The sequence below is a fragment of the Chionomys nivalis genome, chromosome 12 (genome assembly GCF_950005125.1).
Source record: "Chionomys nivalis chromosome 12, mChiNiv1.1, whole genome shotgun sequence".
Classification (NCBI taxonomy): domain Eukaryota; kingdom Metazoa; phylum Chordata; class Mammalia; order Rodentia; family Cricetidae; genus Chionomys; species Chionomys nivalis.
This window is the reverse complement of record NC_080097.1, coordinates 51,467,951-51,491,874: the sequence shown is the minus strand read 5'-3', so window position 1 is coordinate 51,491,874 and position 23,924 is coordinate 51,467,951. Positions and strand designations below refer to the sequence as shown.

Here is a 23,924-nt window from a genome sequence, read left to right as displayed (position 1 = left end):
GTTCCTCACCACAAGTCACCATGGACTGTAGTACAACTCATTTTCAATTAATAGTTGAGAGTCGAGAGCTAATTAACTTTTTAAACTCTCCACCAGTAAAGAGAACTAAAAGGGGACAGCCCCTTTGGTTGAGTCACCTGCTTTCTAAAGTGGGTGTGAAAGTGCTGGCTTTGAATGACGCAGTAGACATAGTGCTTTGAAACTCTGCCCTTTAACGTAAACTTCTTGAGAACTTACTAAAAGGAATTGAGCCTATTCAGGGTTGGAACCACAAAATCCTAGAGTTAAAACACACCTATTGTCCAAGTACCCCCGAAACTGTAAGAACAAATTTGTCCCACTTGGAACAGCTTTTTTTTTTTTTTTTATTCTTTTTTAATTAAAATTTCCACCTGCTCCCCGTTTCCCATTTCCCTCCCCTCCTCCCAAATATTGCCCCCTCCCCCCACTCCCCTCCCCCTATCCCCACGCCTCTTCTCCTCCCCCCATACCATTCCCCCTCCCTCTCGATACTGAAGAGCAGTATCGAACAGCTCTTTAAATGTGACTATTATTACTTTCAGCCCCGATGACAACAGAGTCCCCACTTGCTAAGGAGCCTTAATAGGCTCTTTAATGCTTCCTTAGTAGTTTTATGACTTAACCCTTCAGAGTCTAGGCTTTCTTCTGGTTAGATTAATTTGACAGGACCCCTCTTACAAGATGACAGCCAGAATTATATATTTGTTTAGAAATATATACCAGGAGTTGGCATTCACTTTTTGTCCCATCCAGTAAAATTCCTAGATTTTTGGAAGTAAATTTAGATGACAAAAGAGACTCAGAAATAATAAAAATGAACCTGTCCTTGATAGCTTATTTTAAAAAAGATTGAGGCCCTTGAGGATTCTCGCTCATGAGTCCCACTGTCAATCTTGTTGACATCTCTCTTTTAATCTGTCTCACCCTGTTGCTTTGGATAAAGTTACTTGCTACTTTTGCAAAAATAATGTCTAAAAAAGTGGAGGGGATAAAGGTGCTTGCTGCCCAAACAGATGGCCTGAGCTTAATCCCCATATACATTATCCCACCCTCTGCACACATGTACAAAATTAATAAATGTAAAAATACTAATTGGGGGAGTAAAACTTTATGTTGGGTAGTGAACTTCAGATTATACCTGATTGACAGAGAGATTTCAGTGATTTGGGGTGCATTTGGTCCTGAGTTGAGAAGGACAGGAAATCAGGAGTCTATGAGCTTGACTTTCTTAATTGATTTTTAATACGCAGAAGTGAAATTGGAATTATGGTTCCTGGGATCCATGGCTGAGAACATGTGACCAGTTCTTCAGGACAGCTGAGTCGAATGCTACATTTCTATCCTCACTGTGTAAGGTTTGTTAGAACAAACCTGTAGGAATCAGATAAAATGTGTCAGAGCCCCTACTGTTTAAAATAGGGTGACTATTAAAGACAGACAGCTCTGAAGAAAACTTATGCAAACAGGTGAGTTTATAGCTTTTAAGGGAACACTATTTTTGTTCATAAGAACCCTATGTTAATTTGGTCTTTAAATTTTTGCTGTTGATGTTTAGTTAGCTGATGACCCCATACTATTAACTCTTAAGTCCCTGTGAAGTCAGGAAAATAGATAGAGATAATACACCTAATTTTAAAGAAACAAAAAACCAAGATAAATCTGACAGAAAACAAGACTGTATGTAACAGTTATAACATAAAAATAAATCCAACACATTTTAAGTATACAGTTTAGAGGTGTTAAATATATTCATAATGTTAATAACCATCATTGCTCTCCATCTCCATCCAGCAAAGGTCTGTGTAGTCATTAAGGCTACTGCACCTCAAATGGTTGTTTTTTTTTTTATTTTTGTTTTTTAAGCAAAAGTATGGTTACTAGGAGAGTGAAAAGGTGCCTTAAAAATCTGGCCCCAGACTAGCTTTTCTTTAGCTTTATGTTTTGTCCTAAATGTAGCACGAATGCTCCATTGGTTTAAGTATAGTGATTATGCCGTTTTTTCCAAAGTCTGAGTGTAACATGATGTTTTAGAAGAGCCCCCATTTTTTTTTTCTCCTCTAGTGGCTTTTAATCCTCTGGGTCCACAGAAACAGTCCCATTCCCCACCTCTGCGGTAGTCCAAGCTGGACTCTTAGAGGCAAGGTTCTAGGCCATTTTGTGGTTGTATAACATGTCCCTTTTAGCTTCCTTTACAGCTTAGCCAGGCTATCTATAGAAGGCTGTGGAGTAGAATAATTGATGTTTATCTCCCTTGAACATGAGTGTGTCACAGAAACTGAGAAATCAGAATGAGTGTTCAGAAGCATCCCTTTGAATTACCACACACTTCATCATTACAAATGCACAAAACAGTCGTGCTGTGCAAACAGAGTAATTTCACGTGACGACTAGGGCCATACCCCACCTTCCAAGGAGTAGACATTTTTTTCATCTGTCTATGAATAAGGAATTTTGAGATGGGGTCTCTGTAGCGGAGGCTGGCCTCTAAATCACCATCCCCCTGCCTCAGCTTCCTAAACACTGAGATTACAGGCTTGTAGCACCCAGCCTGGCTTTGCAAACTGTCTGGCTGTAATAACTTTATTCTTTACGTCCAAGTGTAACATCGGGGGACTGCAGCCCATGCTGACAAATGATGGCAACGCTGTAGTAAATATGGATTCAAGCACCACGCTGAGGGTCTTTCCAGGTATAAGAGACTCTTTGTACCCTCCTCAAACCACACACCATCCAGTGCATAACTAGTCTCTTCCCTTCCCTTTCCTTTCTCCCAACTCTTCCCTTCCCCTTTTGGCTTTCCTTTCTTTTTCCTTCATTTTGGGGAAGTGTAACTTTTAAGACCCCCAATTCTCAGAATTAATACATTAAGAACATTTTGGTATACTTAAAAGCCTGTTAAGAGGGTAGACCTTACAATGAGCATACTACCATAGGAGACACACAGACAAAACTTGGGGTGTTTCCCAAGGAACAGAGCAGAACATGAGAATTTTCTCGTCCCTAATGCTTAGCAAATCAGTCATTCAGCTCAGGTCAGGATAATTTTAGAAAAAAAATAAGAGGCATAAATGTGGTATTGGACGTCAGAAGGCTAGAATAAAAATTCCTCTTTTGTTGGTAGAAGAAAGAATAGGGTCACAAAACCATTCAGCAGAGTCTGAGTTTTTATTATCTATTTCTTCTTCTTTTTTTAAGCTTTGGCTTTTTTTTTTTGTTTTGTTTTGTTTTGTTTTTGTTTTTCGAGACAGGGTTTCTCTGTAGCTTTGGAGCCTGTCCTGGAACTCCCTTTGTAGACCAGGCTGGCCTCGAACTCACAGAGATCCTCCTGCCTCTGCCTCCCAAGTGCTGGGATTAAAGGCGTGCGCCACCACCGCCCGGCCAAAGCTTTGGCTTTTTGAGACCTGGTTTTGCTGTAGCTTTGGAGCCTGTCCTAGAACTCACAGAGATCCACATGCCTCTGCCTCTCGAGTGTTGGGATTAAAGGCGTGAGCCATCACCGCCAGCCCGGTTTTTATTATTTCTAAAAGGAAAATGTAAAAAGGTAAAGGGTTAAGCCCAGTCACCCTGTTTTATTCTTAGAGGTGATTCAATTGCAGCTGGTAGGCCAAACAGAGATTCTCTTCTGTGATAAATGTTTGATTCAGTAAAACAAAAGAGCTTCATACAACGTGTGCATCCCCTGTAGCTAATATTTCAGGGGAGGGAAAGAGTAGACCCAAGCTTGTTAGAGACTAGATTTTGTTCAGAACATTAGAATTTGCCATCAGCTATAGGCTTACGAATAATTCTGTTGGCTTGTGCCCATTCAATGGTCTGCTGTTTGTACATGAAAGAGTTAGATAGAATTTAATTTTAGTACTGGAATCTGTTTAGGATAGCATTATTATTAATATTTAATTAAAAACAATAGAACTCTAGTATTAATAAGCTCACACATGCAGATAGAACCAAGCAAGGATCTTACGAGAGAGTCTCCCTAAGTTGTGACTGTCTCAGGTGATTCATTTTTTTCTTCTTTATATGTCTTTAATGAATTAATTATTTTTCTTTGAAAAGGGGTTTGTCTGTTAGCTCTGGCTGTACTGGAATTTGCTTTGCCAGGATGGGGCCTCAAACTCAGAGATCTGTGTGCTTTTGCCTCCTGAGTGCTGGGATTAAAGGTGTGCGTCACGATGCTTTCTTTTTTATTTTTATACATTTTTAATTAAAATACAACTATATCACCTACCCCTTCCCCTTTCCACCTTCTAGGTGATTCATTTTATTTATTTATTTATTTATTTATTTATTTATTTATTATTTATTTAATAGGTGATTCATTTTTAAACCACTTGGAAACTGTGAGGCACCAGGAAAAGATAGTATCCAGTGCAGCTGTACAATTCTCCTGGCTTCTGCATATTTTAGTTTGGTAGGATTAAGTTGCAATATATGGTCAAGTCTGTTCCCCATGTCTATATTTTTTAACACTATATTCACAATTTTATGCACTGCTTCAGGGCAATTCTAAATCCAAAGTCACCTTCACTCACAAAGAACTTCTGGAATGTCCAGTGCCCTAAATTTCTCATACCTAAATTTTTCAGAGTATAATTATTTTTGTTGGTTCAGAGCATAATTTTTAATGAAATGATGTCTATCTTCATTTTTAAAATCAGAAATGGGATTAAATATGTTCTAGGATCAGTTAGCAAGCCTTTTTCTTATCTAAATCCTAACTTTAACAGATTACCTTGCTGCATTTATTCAGCTATCGTATTACTCCCTGCACAGTGAGCTGTAGACTGAACTCTGACAAAATTAAGACCAAAGGATCAAACTTTTCAAAGTCATGTAACTGCATCACAGAATAAAGCTTAGAAATGTTTATAGAAATAGAAGAATGTCTAGCAACATGCCTAGCATCTAATTAAAGACTACTGGATATATAATGAAGCTGAGAAAGTGACCCAAAATGAGGAGAACAACCAATCAAATGAAAATGGCCTTTTATGGTCATGTGTGCCCTGAAAGGGGCATAAAACGGTATTATAATAATGACATGTGTTTGAAGAGTAGAGATATAGAACATATTTTTTTAAAAATTGAGGGATGAAAACTGTAATGTTTGGGATGGAAAAATTCAACTAAATGTGCTTCAGGGCAAATTAGACATGGCACAAGACTAGTAAACTTGGAAGGCCTAGCCACAGAAACTATCCACAGTGAAAGAGTTGGGAACTAGAGAGGTGGCTCAGCAGTTCAGAACGGGTACTGCCCCTGCAGGGGGGACCTGAGTTTGGTTCCCAGCCTCCACATGGGACAGCTCACAGCTGTCTAGGGCCTCCAGCTCCAGATGATCTGACACCTCTTCCAAGGTCAGAGGTCAGTCCACCCACCCGCCCAAACAATTAAAATGTTACAAACAAAAAAATAATGAAAGGTAAAGACATTAATTTGTTTGTTTGTTTTGAGACAGAGTGTCTCTGTGTAACAGTCCTGGCCATCCTGGAACTTATTTTGTAGACCAGCCCCCCCCCCCCCCCCCCAGCTCACTGAGATCTGCCTGCCTCTGCCTCCCAAGTGCTGGGATTAAAAGTGTGTACCAACACCACCTGGCAAATACATCACTGACAAGAGAATCAATGAGCTGTGAAATAAATTTCCAGGGATCTCATATACATGAAATTGGAGCAACGAAAGGAGATGAGACACAGTGGTAGAAGAGAAATGAGAAAACTATTAGCCCAAACCTTTGAATTTGCTGAAAATTATTACTGCACAGATTCAAAATACTCAAAAACAATAAGAAAACTAAGCCAAAACACATATAACCATATTGTTCAAAACCAGTGATAAAATCTTGAAAAAAGCTAGGAAAAATTCTCAGCCAAAGGAATATTTCAAAGTAAAGATGTGTTTAGAAATAGCCCATGTAAGATAGCTCATCATTGTAGGCCACAGTAAAGAAATATTTAAATCCTTCAGACATAAGGAAAATGGGAGCTGGGGAGATGGCCTAGTTGGTGAAGTACCTGTGGGTCAAGGACAGAGCTGAGATCTCTAGGACACACATAAAAGCCAGTTATGGTAGCTCACACCGGTAACCTAAGCACTGAAGTGGGGTTAGGACAGGGAGATAGACAGGCACAGTTCTTGGAGGTCTCTGGCCAGCAGCCCAGGTAGTCAGAGACACTGCCTCAGAAAAATAAAGTAAGTGGAGGGCAGTTACTTCACAGGCATAAACACAAAGGAGAAGGACAGTGCGCAGGACTATGCAGATGTACACGAAGAAACAGAAATGGTTAACTACCTTGGTAGGCTGTGCTGGCTAGTTTTTGTCTCAGCTTGACACAAGGTAGGGTCACCTGGGAAGAAAGAATCTTAATAAAGAAAATGTCCTCATAGGATTGGCTTGTAGGCAAGTTGATAGGGCATTTTCTTGGTTGATGTGGGAGGGCCCAGCCCATTATGGGTGGTGCCACCCTGAACAGGTGGTCGTGGAAGTATGAGAAAAGAAACTGAATAAGCCAGGAGGAGCAAGCCAGTAAGCAGCACTCCTTCGTGGCTTCTGCTCCAATTCCTGCCTTGAGTTCTTGCCATGGCTCCCCTTGGTGATGGACTTACAAGCTGTACAATGAAATAACCCCTTTTCTCCACAAGCTGTTTATAGTTATGGGGTTTTATCACAGCAATAGAAACCCTAACTAAGACACAGACATATAAGAGTTGTTCTTAGTATTTAATTCTCCTTTAAGGCAATCAATTATTTAAACAAAACTACTACCAGTGGGGTCAACAAGATGGCTCAGAGGATAAAGACACTTACTGAGAAGCTTGACAGTCTGAGTTTCATCACAGAGCCCACTTGGTAGAAGGAGACAGCCACTTCTGAGGGCTGTCCTCTGACCTCCACATGTGCACTGTGGAATGCTCATCCCCACATACATACAAGTAAACAAATGTCTAAGGAAATAACAGTAGTGGAAAGACAGTGGCACATACCTGTAGACCTAGTTACTTGGGAGGCTGAATCAAGAAGAGTTACTTGAGCCAAGGAATTTGAGGTCAGCCTGACAAAACAGCAAGATCTTGTCTCAATTACAAATAAACAACAGCCAGGCACTACGGCACATGCCTTAAATCGCAACACTCGAGATATAGGGACAGGCAGTTCTCTGTGAGTTTGCGGCCAACCTAGTCTACATAGTGAATTCTAGGAGCTAGTGAGACCCAGAGAGAGGGAGGGAGGGAGAGAGGGAGGGGGAGAGAGAATTAATGAATGAATATGAATGGTGTGGCCAATGTTGTGTGGGTGTGTGCTTGTGTGTGTGTGAAGGCCAGGGGGTATATGTTGGGTGTCTTCCTCCGTTACTCTCTACCTTAGTTTTTGAGACAGAGTCTCTCACTGAATCTGCAGCTTGCCAACTTGGGGGATCTTGGTGGCCAGTAAGCCTCAGGGATCTACCTGTTCCACCTCCAATATGCCCAGCTATTTTTTTGTTTCTTTTATGGTGTACACGTTTATATGCCTTGGTAAGTTTAGGTGTACCGTGTGGGTACAGGTGCTCATGGAAGCCAGAAGGCCTTAGAGCCCCTACAACTGGAGTTCCTAGTAGTGATGAGCTACCTGATGTGGGGGGGTCTAGGAACTGAACCCAGGTCCTCTGCAAGAGCATTAAGTGCCTTTAACTACCGAGCTATTTCTCTAGCCCTTTGTGCATGAATTCTAGAGATCTCAACTTACTTCCTTGTCCTAATAGGGCAAGTACTTTACTGATGGAACCACTGTAGTGCCAAATCCCCAGCCAGATTTTGACATCTCCTTCAATAAATTGCTAGAGCAAGTATAAACGTTAACAAGTTAAACTGACACAGTTAACCGGATTACAATTTTTACTTTCCTGGAGCAGCTACTAACAATAGCAGAATGTACATTCTCTTCAAAACAGCGTGTGAAACACAGTCACCAAACTACGGCACAGTAGCCTCTCCAGCCTGTTTTTGTATAGGGTGTGGACAAAGAATGCTCTTAATATTTTCAAGTTTTTTTTAACAAAGAAAGAAAATATATGCCAGAGTCTATGTGTCCCATAAAAATTAAAATATTTACCAATTTAACCTTTATAGAAAAAATTACCAGCCTATATTCTAAGCCATAAAACATGTCTTGGTAAATTTTAAGTAATTTAAGTAGTGAGAAGTATGTTCTCTGACCACAGTGGAATTAAATTAGTAATCAGTAACAGAAAGTTATATGGAAACTCTCAGTATTTTGAATTAAAATACTTCTAGATAACCTACTGATTAAAAAAGAACCCAGGGTAAAATCAGAAGGCATTTTTTTCCCAGCTGTGGTAGCGCATGCCTTTAATTTCAGCACCTAGGAGGCAGAGGCAGGCAGATCTCTGAGTTCGAGGCCAGCCTGATCTACAGAGTAAGTTCCAGGACAGCCAGAGCTACATAGAGAAACCCTGTCTCAGGGGAGGAAGGGGCATTTTGCATTTTGAACTGAATGAAGATTAAAAACACAAATTTTGTGGCATTTCACTAAAGCAAAATGTGAAGCGTGACATTTGAAAATAAAATGCCTGTGTTAGACAATGAACTTGGCTCCTACCTTATTAAAGCAGAGAAGTTAAACATACACCCAAAGAAAAAGGAAAATCAGTTGTGTCAGTGAAACACTGATTTTTTTTTTATCAATGAATTGATAAACTTTTAGTCAAGCATGATTAGAAAAAATAAGAAAGGCATTGACAATATGAGTGGTGGTGTGGTGGGGTTATCTATGATCCCAACACTTGGGAGGTTGAGGACAAGAAGTTACAAGTTAATCACACTGGCCCTGGAGGCCAGCCTTGGCTGCAGGAGACCCCTTCTCAAACGAGCAAAAAGGATTAAGGTGTTCTGTTATAACTTCATGGTAGTTTAAATCACAAGGGATATTATACAAAGTTTTAGGAGATAGATCTAGAACTTAGATGAAATTAGATTCCTTGAAATAGTTATTTAGAAGTTCATTCAAGAAGACAGAGATAACCTGAAGAATTTTGTGAAAATCGAATTTCTAGTTAAAAACATTCCCACAAAGACATTCATGGATTTTTCCAAACACTGAGGCTAAAATGTACCAGTTATGCACAAACTTCTAGAACACTGGCAAGGGGAGGTTACTTGCTAGTTTATTCTTTGAGGCTAGCATTATCCTGACACCCAAACCACATGAGGATATTACAAAAGAGAATTCCAGGCTGGTTTCTTTCACGAATATAGATGTGATAATTCCAAAGAAAATATTACGAAATCAAATTCAGCAATCTCTCTAAAGGGTAGTATTCTTACTAGCTGATGTTTAGCCTCCGAATACATGGCTTGTTTAACAAATTCAGGGCTGATGAGATGGCTCACTGGGAAAAGGGATTTGTTGCTAAGCTCGATGACCTGAGTTCAATCCCTAAGATCCAACTGGTAGGAGAGAACTGATCCCCACAAGTTGTCCTCTGACCTCCATGCATATATCCTAACATGCACGCATGCACACGCACGCACACACACACCATAAAAACATTAAATTCATCATAGTAAAAAAAAATCTGATTACCTCAACAGGAAGACACAATCCTAGGACCTTTAAGACACTGCCTCTAGGCGACTAATAATGTACTCTGAACCCATATAGCATCCACAAAGGCCTATGTGATACAGGTATGATCTCCAGCTTGTGGGACAGCTGGGAGGTAGTAGAGCCACTAAGAGTTGGGACCTAGTTAGAGGAAGTTACATCATTGAAAGCATGCCCAGAAAGGGTTTTTTTTTTTTGTTGTTGTTGTTGTTTTTTTTCCCCTCTCTGCTTCCTGAGGTGGATGGAACTTGTACACTTCTGTCCTGGTACACTGTGTTACTGTAGACCCAAAGGGTCAGGGTCAAATTACCACCGATTGAACCCTTTGAAACCATGAGCCAAATAAAGGCCTTATGCCTTTCTTTCTTTCTTTCTTTCTTTCTTTCTTTCTTTCTTTCTTTCTTTCTTTCTTTCTTCTTTGTTTTTTTGATTTATTTTAGAGACAGGGTTTCTTAGTGTAGCTTTAGCTGTCCTGGAACTCACTCTGTAGACCAGGCTGGCCTCAAATTCACAGAGATCCGTCTGCCTCTGCATCCCCAGTGCTGGGATTAAAGGTGTGGACCTATGCCTTTTAAGTTGGAATTTTCAGGTGTTCTGTCACTGGAAAGCAAACTAACATGGACAGGTACTTCTTCAGACACAAAGATTTCTACAAAGTCTGTCACAAAGACCTATCTAATGATGCTTCCCCTCTAAGATCAGGAAAGATACAAAGTTATCTGTTCTTACTCAAAATCAGTCAAGAAAATGAAATAAAACTGGTGGAATCCATCATCCCTGAGCGTTCCCAACCTCTTCATAACCTTTCCCCTCCCACCCCTCTCCTTGGGGATCATTGCTCGGCTGACTATAGATTTTAGTTTGCTTGTTTTAGAACACTGTGATTGGGAACCATGTGGTATGCATGCAATTAGTCTGAACCTGATAATCTTACAATCAAAGTTCATAATGAGCCATTTGATGCTCATTCGATCCCCTCTTCAGTTCCTGGAATTCCAGTTTTTCTATTACAGTAACTTTCATATGTTTATCAAAAGGTCTGATAGCTTACCATCGCTGTTCTCTCTCCTCTCTCTCCTCTTCCTCACTCCACTGCAGGATATCTCTTCTAATTTTTCAACTGTTGATGACAAAATTTTACACCAAGGTTACAATCTTTGTTGATTTTATTATTTTCTTTCCCTCCCATGGATAAAGATAAGCCATCGCTAAACTTATTTCTCCTTTTAGTTACCTCTTCCTAACAGCCTCTTGCCTCTTGGTACCAACCCTTGTGCCTTACCTTACTAGACCCCTTTCTCCTTCAACCAGTACAGGCAGAAAATGCTTTAATCAGACACCCGAGGGAAGTATAGCTGGGCGCATAAGGAAAACCTGCTTCACTGGAAAAAGTGAGGAAGTATGATAATGCGTTTTTCCTTCAGTGACTACACCAGGAAAGAGAGCAGAATCGCCAAATGGCCTCCAACTCTTTATACAGCCCAGGCTAGCCTCAAACTCTTGTTCTTCCTCTGTGAGTCTTCTGATTGTTGGGATTATGGATGTGAGCTACTGTGCCTAACTTCTTTCTAGTATTTATGCCTATCAGAATGCTTGGGAGATAACTACTTTCTTCCTCCTCAGCAGTTTTGTTCATTGCTATGTCTAGTGTGTTGAACATATACTGAGCAAGCCAGTCAATAAGTCTGATTATCGCTGGGTAGTGGTGGCACACGCCTTTAATCTTGCACTAGGGAGGCAGAGGCAGATGGATCTCTGTGAGTTCGAGACCAGCCTGGTCTGTAAGAGCTAGTTCCAGGACAGGCCCCAAAGCTAGAGAGAAACCCTGTCTTGAAAAATAAATAAATCTGATTATATTTTTTCTCTGGTAATCCAGGTCCATCACTGCTTTAAAATTAGACACACACATATACACACTGTATTACTTATATAAGTCTGCCTGAATTGGGTGTGGTGGTTTGCTCATGAAAGGCTAAAGTGAGAAGCTTATGAGTTTGAGGTAACCACGGATCGATATAATGACACCTTATCTAAGAGAAAAGCCCTTTTCCTCTTCCCTATATTTTCCGATCCTAGTAAATTTCAGTTTTCAATCACTTCATATTATACATTGTTAGCAATTATTTAGAGCTTTTACTTCATTTTCACATTACACATTCTAATTATTTATAGTTTTTATTTCATTTTACACGCATCTACTTTTCTTATATACCTATCTACTCTATATAGTTATACTTAAATTAAAAAACAGTACTTCAAGTATCATATGCATTGTGTGTGCTTTAATGTTGTGTGTGTGGCAGAAAAGTGGACACTGACATTGACGGTGGTGGTGCCGCCTGCAATCTTAGCACTCAGGTGGTATAGGCAAGCAGACAAGTTTACATCCAGCCTTGCCTACATTATGAGTTTGAGGCCAGTCTGGGCTATGTGAGATCCTCTCTTAAAAAAGGTAGACACTATCAATAGACAAAAACAGGCTGCCTTTTTGTCTTCTAGGACGTTTTCCAAGTCTGTGGTCTTTCAAGAGAACTTAGATACAAAGATTCTATAGTTTTTGTTATTTTATTCATATTATGTATGATTTTTAATAAATTGCTCCCTCAATGTTCAGCTTAAAAACAAGAAAGTTTCCTAAAGAAAAGCATATAAAGTTATAAAATCATTTATATGTTGGTAAAAATGTTTCAGAAACAAAGTTATATAAAAACTGTATACTAGTCATTTAAGTCTTGGCATTTTCATAGAAATTTTTATGGGAATCATGTTACATAGTTAATATGAATAATTAGCTTTAGGAAAATCCCTAGTTTATTCTTTACAGAGAGACAGGAAAAATTACCCTGGATCTCTGCAGTACTTAAACTATCCCTCGTTGCCTCGTGAAGGAATTAATGCGGTAGAACACAGCCAGAGGGTTGCTGAGGCGTCAGAATAAGACCATAAAAGTGTAACTCATGTTTTCTACAATAGATTTTCAAATAGCTAAATTGAGAGTAAGTCGTTCTCTGACCCCCTCTCCACCCACTGTCTTCCAACAACACTAGAGTCAGGCAGCAAATACTGAAGCGGGTTCTTCTAGTGGTGGCCGGGACACAGCCTCTCTGTCCACTGTCAGAGTGCCAGCATACAGGGTGTGCACAGGTCTTCCCCCGTGTGCCACGCTGTCGGAGTGCTGCCGTCATTCCACGTCCTTTCTAGTGCACACAGAAGCACACATCAGCATAAACTATGGAGAAGATAAAACCTCAGCTACAGAATGCTTTGTTTTACCGACATTTATATAGCAGACTTCCTGTTTATAATTTCAGAAGTTTGGCCATGCAATACTATTAAAACCTCAGCTGCAGGATAGTTTGAGGTTTTTTTTATTTTTATTTATTTTTTTTGGTAGTCACTTCCCAGTTGAGAATTTGTGTACCGGTAGTGTCTGTGGTGAACACCAAAGCAAATAACAGTCCTGAGCTAGACATCAAAAGTCATGTTCTCACTTTTGGCCATATAGAGAAACATCATATGTTATTTTCCCTGTTAGGTATAGTCATTATTTGACTAAATTATAGTCAGTGGAGTGCATGGAATGATGTCTGTTATTTTGAGACCTACCCCCTAAGAGACTTTCCTTCTGGGCTGTGAGTGTAGCTCAGTTGGGACAGTGGTTACCTAGCATGCTCAAAGCCTTGGGCTTGATCACTAACACCTCTAGGTAGACAGGGAGTTCCGGGTCATCTTTGGCTATATATCAAATTCTAGGTCAGTCTGGGCTACATGAGACCTGTCTTAAAAAAAAAAAAAAAAAAAAAAAAACCACAAAATCATCCTTTAAAACTCTCCTTCCAACATACTAAAATAGAAGACCCAAAGGAAGTCTTGGTGCATTCAATTTTAAAAGGCTAAGTGAAGAAGTGCCTTCAAAACTCCTTGTTGAACTATTGGTTTTCTTCAGGACGAAACAAATATAACATATAAAATATATTCAGTGTCCTCATAGCATACAATTTTGGTGGGTACCATTTATATTATAACACGTGAATGTATTTCCAGTTTAGAGGCTGTGGGTATTTGTAAACATTCCTTCCAGGAGGGGTGTGATGCACTTAGCCACACTGACTCTCATTGCTCATGGGTTTTATTGTGGACAAGCACCAAGGAGTGTAAAGGCAGTTTGTGTGTTTATAGTAACAACAGTGAAATGCTACTCACTATAAAAACCTTAAAACAAAGGCTGGAGAGGTGGCTCAGTGGTTAAATACTCGCTGTCTTTTCAGAGGATTGGGGGTTCTGTTCCCAGCATTCACACTGTATTCCGGGCTTCAGGGACTCTGACACCATCTTCTGACCTCCATGGGCACCCAGATATACTCACACATACACTTAAAAAATAATTTAAAAAATAAAGTCATTATAAAACAAATTTAAATCTAAAAAAAAAATCTAAGAAGATAGTAAAAATGAAGTCCCAAATCAAGTCTTTTTCTTGGATTTGTTTAGTATATGCAACCATCACTGGGTTTTTTTGTCTGTAACAAGAATGTTAAGAGCCTTCTCTACTGAAATAGCTGGGTAGGTATGTCGGAGCATACAGTTCTCAATTACACAGGTATTTTTCTCAGCTCTCCTAACAAGCTGATTGCGTGGCCCCGCGGTGCCCTTTCTTCTCTGGCATTCTGTAGTATATGATTGCAAGTCTTAGTGGAACCATGCTGTGCTGGAAGTCATCGTGAACTTGAACGCCCCTTCAGATTCCAAACTGAGAGCTGCCTAGTAGCAACCTCAAGATTTAGAAACACTGTGTTTGAGGGAAAGTATTTGCTGGCACATGCTGATGTGTGGGTGTGGAGTCAGAGCATAAGTTTTGAGAGTTGGTGGTCTCCTTCTACCTTGGGTTCCAGAGACTGAACTCGGGGTATCCGTCAAGCTTGCATGGTGAAGCTTTTACCCAGAAGTCATCTGGCTGGCCTAAGAATAGTCTCTTAAGTGCTAATTTTCAGTAAAAATAGTATTTTTTTTTAAGATCTAGGTATTTTGTCTGCTTATATATGTTCATGTACCACGGGTGTTCCTGGGACCCTCTGGAACTGTAAGTTCAATTAAATAGTTTTATAAGTTGCCTTGATCATGGTATTTTATCACAACAATAGAGAAGTAACCATTACAAACTCTTTTCTAGATAATTTTCCTCTTCGCAAATGTTTAGGGCCTGCCCCTCCTCAGCCCTGGCCAGCTGTGTCATCTCCCCCACATGTCATGTTTCTGTTTTGTTATATCTATGATTTAGAAGTGTTAGAATTGGCGTTCTGTCCCTGATCCTTCTGCGTTCTGGATTCTAATTCATGGCTTTGGCCAACAACTCCACTTGAACGTCTAATAAAGACTTCTGAGCTAGACATTTAAAACAATTCTGTCTCTTCTATAATTCATTTTTTCTCTGTGTCTTGTCAGATGTAAGTTTCCCAATTTTAATCAAGTGATTATGTTTAAAACCAAACTTGAAATCAGCATCCTCCTCCTTGTGCCAGCTCATGTCCCTTCTCAGCAGTCAGCCCTCATAGAGCCTGCTTCTGTGCTGCTACAGCGGCTGCTCTGAAAAATCTCCTCCTACGTTCCCAACTGAACTCTTTCTATGTCCCATCAATGATGAATAAGGAGAGGAGGGGAAAAGTCAAACAGCAGAAAGAACCTAAAAGCACTGCTTCATTTCCAGTCCCCAAAGCACCACCCCAGCTACTTCTTAAATACAGGGGCAGCAAGTGGCAAGCACTTCCCCCTCCCAGCTCTCCCAGTTATCGTCCCTCCCACTTTTCCCAGTAGCAAGAGCAGTAGCTGCTAACAGAGGTTACTCTTACTTTAATAATGTTTTTCTTTTTCAATCCTATACCTGTTTGACCAAATCCTTCTCCTTCCTCCATTCCCTTGCCCTGAAATAGGGCCTCACACTATGTGGCCATGGCTGGCCTGGAACTCACTATGTAGACCAGATTGACCTCAGATTCATAGATTCATGTGCCTCTGCCCTGCCTCCTGGGTGCTGGGATTAAAGGCATATGCCAATATTACTTGGCAAGGTACAATCTTTCTACTCTGTGGCGGCTCTTGAAATATTTAGCAGCACCCATCAATATGTTTCTCACATTTAGAACAAAACCCAAACTTTTCTATGGCCTACAATTTTTGTGATTAAACCTATTTCCCTAGCCTCATCTCCTATCTTTTCCCTTGTAATTCATTTGACTTTTAAAAAAATTATTAATGTTGTTATGAGATTGGACCCAGGCTTATATCCATGCTAAGCAAGCTCTCTACCACTGAGCAAGACACTTGGCCTGTTCTCCCTCTGTCTTGAACACAGTGCTCTCTCCCGGGCCTTTGCAGAAGCTATGCTCAGTATCTAAGTTGCCTGGGTCTTTGCCTAGTTCACTAGCTATCTGTATTCAGTTCTCTTCTCAAATTCAGATTTATAGCCTTCTAACAACTCTGTCTAAAGCAGTGGTTCTCAGCCTTCCTAATGCTGTAACCCTTTAATACAGCTCCTCATGTTGTGGTGATCCCCAACCTTAAAATTATTTTATTGCTACTTTATAACTGTAATTTTGCTACTGTTATGAATTGTGATGTAAATATCTGATATGTGACCCCTGTGGGGGTTACAATCCACATGCTGAGAATCACTCAAAGTGTCTCCTGCCTTCTAGCTTTTGATCTGGGTTCTCCTCACCGCCACTCCCTGTCACACTCATCTGTTTCATCACTGCAGTATAAACTTTATAGAGGCAAAGGTGCCTGGCACAGAGAGCAGGCGCTCAGTAAGTTCCAGGAAACAGGTAAAGTTAAGGAACTTCAGGAATCGCATCAAATGAAGAAGGAAACAGACCAAAGTAACTGCAAAGAGGACACCGCACAAGTCAAACAAAGTGACACATTACAGTTTCCCTCATCTAGAACATAATAAAATAAATGAAATAAAAATGTACTTCAAGATGTAATAGAGTTTCACAAAACTAGTGAGAAAACTGGATCTGCAGAAAGTGTTCAGAGAAAACGGGTATATAACCTTGAATGTTGGTTAAGCCATTTTTGTTGTGTGAGTGGGATAAGGTCTCCTGTAGTCCAGGCTGATGCTGACCTTGATCTCCTCATCCTCCTGCCTGTACATTTTGAGGGCTGGGATTCTAGGCTCCCATAGCCAGCTGTGGGATAAGCAGAAGATCATACGAAATGAAGGAAAAACCTTTTCAGACCTCTGGGCAGAACATACAATCGCTTAACAGGAGGAGGACATCATGCTGACCTTCCTCTAAGCAATATTCATCAGAAAGAGAAAAAAGAAAAGAAAAAAAATTACTTTTTTTTTTTTTTTTGGTGTGTGTGTGGGTCCAGACAGGGTTTTTCTGTAGCTTCGGAGCCTATCCTGGAACTTGCTCTGTAGAACAGGGTAGCTTTGAACTCAGAGATCCGCCTGCCTCTGCCTCCTGAGTGCTGGAATTAAAGGTGTGTGCCACCACCACCCGGCAAAAATTTGCAGTTTTCAGCAAAGGCAGCACAACCCTAAACTGTTAATCTAAGTAACATCACCCAAGAGTTAATGAAAACATAGCCAACACAACGGTTCAGTGAGTAAAGGTGCTTGCTGCCACGTCTGATACCTCAGTCTGTTCCCCAGGACCCACATGCTGGAAGGAAAAGACCTGACTCCTGCAAGCAGTCCTCTGACCTCACGTGTGCACCACGGCACACACAAACACATGCACAGGCACAAACACACAGTCCAATAAAATAGTTTTATAAAAAAGAGAAAGGTGCATATATATGTGTACACACACACACACATGGCACATACAGTGCCTGTGAGCCTATGCTGGGGAAAAGTAGCCAGTGAAGAGCAGAAATGAAGCAGGATGGGGGCTAAGGTTTGTTAAGAACATTAAAATTTTAAATATAGCTCAGAGCCAAACCACCAATGAAATTAAGATTACAGAAAAGAACCAAACATTATAAAACATCTAGTAACCACACTTTTCATGAAGGTGACTCTAATTTTGAAACATGCAGATATAGCATTTTTTTTTTACTTTCAGTATGTAATAACTAAGGTCATTTGTGGCACAGAAATATTTTCCTATATGCTCAGCAATTTCTTCAGTTTCTATTCAAATCTCCACCCATGTATTTTTGGTCATATTCATAAAGGACATATCAAGGCTTATGCTTAATGTAAGACTTTGTTTACATGATGAAGAAATACGTATTTTAATTGACTTTGGAAATATTCCTTTCAAAAATAAACTGTAGAACCTGGGGAGATGGCTCAGTAGGCGAGAGCACTTGCTGCCCAAGCAAGAGGACCTGAGTCTGAATCTCCAGAACCCATGTTAAAACTGGGTGTGACCACACTACCTCTAAACTTGTGTTGACACATAGAGAAAGCAGATCCAGGCAGTCTTGCCAAAAAGTCCAGCTCCATGTTTAGTGAGAAACTGTCTCACAAATCAAGGTAGCAAGCAGTAAAAGACAGCCAACACTCTCTCTGAGCTCCACATGCTCATGCATGGGTGCACACACAGGTGCACACCACAAACACTCCAAATTATATTTTGAACTCAGAAAGGTAAAGGAAAATAACATAAGGAGTTTGAGTTATTCTAGTTAATGAAAAGACCATACTTGGCTCTTATTACCAGTAGCTAGAACATTGCTGCTACTAGCTAGTGTGGTTAGTTTTATTGCGGAGTTCACTGCTGTCCTTTTTCAGATTTATGGAAGTTAGGTGCTGGTTAATTTCATCACAGAGCTCATTCTCTTCCTTTGTTAGTCTATCCAGACGTGTGAGGAGCAGCCAACCAGCATCAGCATTTTCCTTACTCTTCCACAAATTGTCGAAAGTTTTATACACAGACTCACCAAATCCATTGCTTCTCACACATGGTGGATCAGGATAATCAAATTAATTTGTCTCCTGAAGTTTGTAAAACAGTTCACACCAGGAGCTCTCAGTACTCTCCAAGCTCCCAGGGGAGGCGTCAGTAACTTAGGTGTTGGCAAAGCGCAAAGCCCATTCCAGATGTTTAAAAAATTCATCCTTACACTTCTGCTACTCTAGAACCACTTCTGGTACCCAAATCTGTGATTAGTCAGAGTTCTCTAGAGGTACAGAACCTACAGAGCGAATCTATGTATGCGTGGCTTACAGGCCATTGTTCAGCGAGGCCAAAAAGGCTGTTTACCAATGGAAGGTCCATGAATCCAGTAGTTGTTCAGTCCGTGAGGTTGGATGTCTCTGCTGGTCTAATGCCAGCGAAGGAATCTACTTGCTAGGGAGTGGAAGCTGGCAAAGAGCAAGAAAGCTTCCTTCTTCCATGTCCTCAGAGGCTGCCAGCAGAAGGTGTGGCTCAGATTAAAGATGGATTTTCCCACTCAAAGATCTGGATTAGAAGTGGATTAGAAATCCTCTCACTTCAAAGGATTTAATTAAGAAAAAAGATTCCCTCACAGGTGTACCCAGACATTTGGGTTTTAGTTAATTCCAGATGTAGTCAAGTTGGCAACCAGGAATAGGCCATCACACCAGGGTAGCAAGCATTCTGGCATGTGGAAAAACAGCATGTGCAAATCTGTGTGGTAGAGTTTGGTTGAGTCCCTCCTTCAGGAGGGCATTATGTCATCTGGAAGTGTTTACTTAAGCTCCCCTGGGCTGCCTCCATGGCAGCTGTGTGAAGTCACAGAGAAGTTGAACTGTCTGGGGCCTGATAACAAAGTATGTTAATGCAATGTGAATGCCGTGTGCATTAAAGACATCCCTGCTGTAGGAGACTTTAAAAACAAAAGGACTTCAAAAAAAATCATTAAGTGATTCACAAAGGGCTCATAAATATGTATTTGTCCACTATATGTATATACTTGATTTTTTAAAGATCTACTTTTATTATTTTTAATTATATTTTGTGTGTGTGTACGCACGCATGCACATGCATGTAAGTGCCACAGAGGCCAGAGGTATCAAATGTCCTTGGAATTGGAGTGACAGACAATTCTGAGTTTTCCCAGCAAAGGTGTTGCGAAGCAAACTCCAGTGCTCTGGAAGAATCGTACATGCTCTTAACAGTTGAGCCATCTCTCCAGCCACTGGATGTACTTACTTAAAAATGTACATATTATGAACTTATAGTGCTTTTGACTCATAAATATAATTATGCAACTATAAGAGTATGTTTATCTCCTTTACAATATGAATTATTAAAATAGCCCAACCACTATTTCTATCTCTAAAAAAGGAAGCATATTTAACCTAACACTAAAGACACATAAATAATAGAAGCTTAAAGAGAATTGTAAAAGATACCAGTTTCTAGAGGTTATGTGATTTACCTTGATTATTTACATAAAGGTGGTACTTTTAGTTCCCTAGACATAGTTAAGCCCATTTGCCAAGTAACGGTCGATTTGAAAGAAAAACAACTCAGAATGTACTGTAAAGACGGGAGGGGTACATTCAACTCTTAGGGTTTCTTTTCCACAAATAGTCTAAGTCTTTCCTGTCCAGTTTGATTTTGAGATAGCTATATTCTGTACTACATTCTGGTCTTGAACTCCTCTCAAATGGAGGCTGTTACAGGCACTAGACACCATGTTTGGCTCTTTGTGGTCTTATGAAAGGAGCAACAGAGTTCTCTTTATTCTCGGACAGCAGGACTGATGTTATGGTAGCCAGGAACAAAGGACACCATCACTTTAATTTGGCTTCTTTAAAGCTCCAGACTTGCCATAACCGTGAGTATTCCCAGAGTTCCTGGCTAACTAGATAGCCTCCTGGTCTTCTTAGCCTCATCCTGGCTTTAGTCACCACCTACAATTCAGAGACCACAGAGAGCCAGACTCCAGCACCCCTGGGAAAGGTCTCCCATGGTTTAAACGATGTGCTGCTGCTCCTGCCCTGAGGTCAGAGCCTCCTTTCCCAGCCAGAGACCAGAACCTGTGCAGTCTTTGCCATCAAACAGCTAATGACATCACTTGGAATCATCGTTCCAGTTCTCCTGTCTCTGGGTACACAGCAGAGGCTCTAGCACTTTCTTTAGCTCCCAGTTCTTTTACATTCCAGTTTTTAAGTCTCTAGGATCCTGACAAGGCATATGACCACCGTTTCCAGTAAACACCTTCGAGTTTTCCCTTTCTAAGGTTTTGAGCCGAGACATCACAGTAGTTGACTCACAGAGTCGCCCTTGGAAATTCTGTGCTAAATTTTGTTGATTTGTAGGAGAGGGGAAAAAAAAAACATCGCTTTTTTTCCTATCAAGAGGGTATCTGTTCACCCTGAAATACTAAAAATAAAAGTTTAGATTCAGGCACTAATACAAATTCCTCAGCATGATTACTCTGAATAACGAAGACCTGACCATCTATTTGTCCAGCTTTCTTCCTACCACCATCCATACCCACATCTATCTAGCTGACTGCAGGCCCCAGTGTGCACTCTGCTTTGTTCTCTTAGGATGTTCTTTTTATTCTTAGCTAACCTAACTTTGGCCACACAAGAAAACATCATCTTTCTTTCAAGAGACACGCCAGGTCACACTACTTATGGGAAGCTGTGCAGGCTAAGAGAGCTCACTCAACTCTTGCCTCTGGCTGGCAGCTTTACACTCTAGCATATGCCTCCTAGATTTCTAAAGCTGGGGCTGGAGAAGAGTGTGGGATGTAAGTATTAAAATCATGAAACCCAAACAAGCAATGACTTGTGTGGCATATTTACACACTAGTGAAGAAATGCAGGGTATAATACACACGTTTCCGTTGCACTTTCTTGGAAGAAATTTGTTGATAAACATGAAAGGTATAATTCCACCAGGGTAGCCTTTTGATGCTAGATAAATGTCATGCACACCTTTCTGTTATAGAATATTGTGTAGGGTCATTGTCAGCATTTAGATTCCCCTGATTTTATTCTCTTCAATATGGGTATTCTGTGCTTCAACTCTCTAGGAGAGCCACTGGGTCTTTACTCCTGGTTCAGTAACCTCCATCCAAAAGGCAGTTCCCAAATTGGAACAGTTCTCAAATGGACAGTTCCCAAATTCTCCATTTACTCCGGAAAATTCTCCATTCACCTTGTTCTGAGTTGTCACCTGAACAGTGTCTTCCTTTTCTTTTCTTTTTTTTTTTTTTTGAGACAGGTTGTGTAGCTCTGGCTGTCCTGGAACTCAACACGTACACCAGGCTGGCATCGAACTCACAAAGATCCACCTGCCTCTTGCCTTCCGAGTACTGGGATTAAATGCCTGCGCCACCACCGCCTGTCTACAACACATATTCTAAAAACCAAAGTTTTCTTTCGGAAGACTTAATTGTTGCTTCTTAACAGACAGAGATCTTTTCTGTAATAGGGTGGACTGATCCTAGCGAAGCGTATTTCCCTGTTCTTAACTCACCTACCTATAAATAGCGCTCACCGAGCTGAGTCACCAGAACCCAGAGTTTCCTCAAAATAGCTCTTAAGGACTGCTGGAATTGAGTCGCTCCAGTGGTGAGGACTCTGACCACACACCCACCAAGCCGGGCCGTGGAGCCCTGCCACAGAATGGGTTCCTAACCACCTGGCGCCCAGAGGGCGAGTCCGGCGGCGAGTGAGACCCTAGTTCCTCGGACCTCGAAGTCTGGACTCAGGATCCAGCTGGTGACTAGACTCAGCTTTGACCGCACAGAGCCCTCCCCGCCCTGTAGGAGCAGGGAGCCGCAGGGGGCTGGCAACCAGCACCGCCCGCGCCCACTGAACGCACAATGGGGCGAATCGAGAGGTCGCCTGGCTCCAGCTTCAGACCCCCGCGCTGGCCTCCCAGTTGCTGCCAAACCACCTGATGACCTCGGACGACTACTCAACCCTCTCAGGGTGCCAGAAGCTGAGGAGCAGCCCTGGGGGGAAAGAAAACGGAAGTGCCACCCCCTGCAGGCAGGGTGGTGACGTCACCCCTACAGCCAGCCTGTAGCGGGGGCGGCTGCCCGTCACGTGATCCACGCCCCTCCGAATCCCGCGCGCGCGCTCCCCTCCCTCCCCGCCAGACTCCCACCTCTCCCGCCTCCTCTCCCCAACTTTCACCCTCCCAGTGCCCGCACGGCTGTCAACAGCGCCAGCTCCGCCCTCTTCCTTGACTCCGCGCCCCCGCCAAGGCGACGCAGCGGTCTCCCTAGCTCAGGTCCGGCCCCCGGAGCGCAGGGTGCCCCCTCTCCCACCCTGCCCCCAAACTCCGGGTTCGCAGGGTGCGTGGGCCCCAGAGTCCGGGGCGCGGTGGCAGCGGCAACAGAGCGCCTCACTGGTTCCTCCCTCCGAGGACCAGGCGGACCCTGCAGGTCTGCGCCCAAAGGGGAGCCAGAGGCACACGCGGCCTCCTGGGAGCCCCCTCCCCTCACCCTGCGGCCCGCCCTGCACCCCCAGCCCTCAAGCCGAGCTTCGTCTCTCCTGGGAGCCGTGCACAGATCGCCGCCTAGAGCCCCTCACTCATACCTCCCTCCCCGTGCGCGCTGCTGGGGTTACAGATTATTTTGGCTGTTCCTGCTGCGCCTCGTTCTATTTTCTGCGTCCCCCCCCCGCGCACGATTCCCTTCTAAAAGTGGAGGCTGGAGGAGGGAGAAAAAGAAGCCAGTGTTGAAAGGGGCGGCGCGCACTGACCTGTCAGCGGCGGAGGAAGACCCCCGGTCCGGGCGAGCTCTCCAGCCAGCGGGAGCACTGGAGCGCAGGGCTCGAGCGGAGCGGTAGCTGCGCTCGACCAGGTGTCCCCTAGTCGGGTCTGCGCCGCCCCCTCCCTCGGCGTAGCGCTCCCCGCCCCAACGCCGGGGACCAGGGAACCCCCCAGCTCGATTTTTTGTGCAGTTTCAGCAAAGCTCCGAGGAAGTTGGTCCTTTTGTTCCACTATTTATAGATTGCGTCAACATTGCGAAAAGAAGAAGGCGGAGCGGTGGCCCCTCCCCCGCCCCTCGGCAGGCTCCCTGGAGAGAAAAGCCCCAGCACACGACCTAAGTACACAGCGCGCCAGCCGCCCGCCCCCGGCCTCCTGCTCGCCACGTCCCCCTCCCCCAGCTTGGGCCCGGGCGCTGCCAACCCCGTCACGTGCCCTCTCGGGAAAACCAGCTCCCCCGGGCTGTGCGCCTCCCGCCCGGTTCCGTGGCAGCGGCCTCCGCCCAGCTGTGCTCCCCAGCTCGTGGCTGGGGTCGCGAGCCCGGGTGGTGCGCACGACCTGGGTACGGGCACTCTCGCCACCCGACGGGGGATTCTCGCACGCACGCCTCGTGCGGAGTGGCCCTGAGCGTCCTGCGC

The 23,924-nt window shown here is 42.6% G+C and overlaps 1 long non-coding RNA gene across 1 annotated transcript; it reads right to left on the bottom strand.

Annotated features, from left to right (window-relative positions):
• Positions 1–1,175: 1,175 nt before the first annotated feature.
• LOC130884631 (uncharacterized) lies at positions 1,176–23,479 on the bottom strand. The gene is made up of 5 exons (XR_009058099.1): positions 23,280–23,479; positions 10,677–10,745; positions 7,006–7,073; positions 6,314–6,368; positions 1,176–1,392 (listed from the first exon to the last, which is right to left on the bottom strand). It is a non-coding gene; the product is annotated as an uncharacterized LOC130884631 (long non-coding RNA).
• Positions 23,480–23,924: the final 445 nt, after the last annotated feature.